This window comes from Lethenteron reissneri, unplaced genomic scaffold (genome assembly GCF_015708825.2).
Source record: "Lethenteron reissneri isolate LAM-NWPU_2019-01 unplaced genomic scaffold, ASM1570882v1 scaffold_1402, whole genome shotgun sequence".
In the NCBI taxonomy this organism is placed as follows: Eukaryota; Metazoa; Chordata; class Hyperoartia; order Petromyzontiformes; family Petromyzontidae; genus Lethenteron; species Lethenteron reissneri.
Window position 1 is genome coordinate 56,736 of NW_026891116.1, and position 993 is coordinate 57,728.

Below are 993 nucleotides of genomic sequence, written 5' to 3' on the forward strand. Positions count from 1 at the left end.
AGGCTCCACCGAGATTTGAACTCGGATCGCAGGATTCAAAGTCCTGAGTGCTAACCATTACACCATGGAACCAACTGATGAAGCAGGCTCATTACACACGTGAGAATTGAGAAAAAGTGAAGATGACAGAGGGGACATAGGCAGGTGTAACCGTTGCATCTAGGAATTGAGCACGAAGTTGGAAATCAGATCAGTGATTGCAGATTTAGTGGTTGTCACGTGGAGTGATTTTGGGAGCACAGCACTCACTTTTGGCTCAGCAGTCAGGTTGCCTTAGATCCTGAAGTCAAATTAAAACTCACATCTCGTAATTTTAATGACAAAACTACAGAATTGTTTTTTTAAACGTGGCGGGGTTACAAACGAGACGTGAACATAGTTCTCAGGATTTAGAGTCCTGAGTGCTAATAACCATTATAACCGGCACACTTGCCCTACTAACTTCATAATCTCTTAACAGCAACCACTCATTCCTAAAAAAAAGTTGGAAGCAGCATTATTGTTTTAATGATTTAATACAATTGATTGAACCCACTCTCGTGTTGACTGTGTAACAAGGTTTCTGTGGGAAGGTTCCATGGTGTAATGGTTAGCACTCAGGACTTTGAATCCTGCGATCTGAGTTCAAAGCTCGGTGGAACCAAGTCATGTTTTAAAAATGCTTTTGGTAGTTGTTTCAATAATTGGGATCACGAGTTCTTAGTAATTATTTAAACTGATTTTTCGTTATATAGGTAGGAACAATATGTTCCACACTGCTCACCAGGGATTTTTTGTCTGTCTGTCGTGCATAAATAAATATATAATATAAACAGCTCTTTGATTGGTGGAGACCTCCTGCCGGTACGGAGAGGGGAGGTGCCTAAGGGAGTGGGGTCAGGGGAGGAGCCTAAGGGAGGGGGGAGACAGGAGAGGGGCCTGAGGGGGGGGGGGGGGGGTTCAGGGGAGGGGCCTAGGGGAGGGGCCGATAGTGAAGGGGGCTGTCTGCCTGGC

At 44.9% G+C, this 993-nt stretch overlaps 2 non-coding genes across 2 annotated transcripts; one reads left to right on the plus strand and one right to left on the minus strand.

Annotated features, from left to right (window-relative positions):
- Positions 1-72, minus strand: TRNAQ-UUG (transfer RNA glutamine (anticodon UUG)). Its single transcript has one exon. It is a non-coding gene; the product is annotated as a tRNA-Gln (tRNA).
- Positions 73-571: 499 nt separating this feature from the next.
- TRNAQ-UUG (transfer RNA glutamine (anticodon UUG)) lies at positions 572-643 on the plus strand. Its single transcript has one exon. It is a non-coding gene; the product is annotated as a tRNA-Gln (tRNA).
- The last annotated feature ends 350 nt before the right edge of the window (positions 644-993 follow it).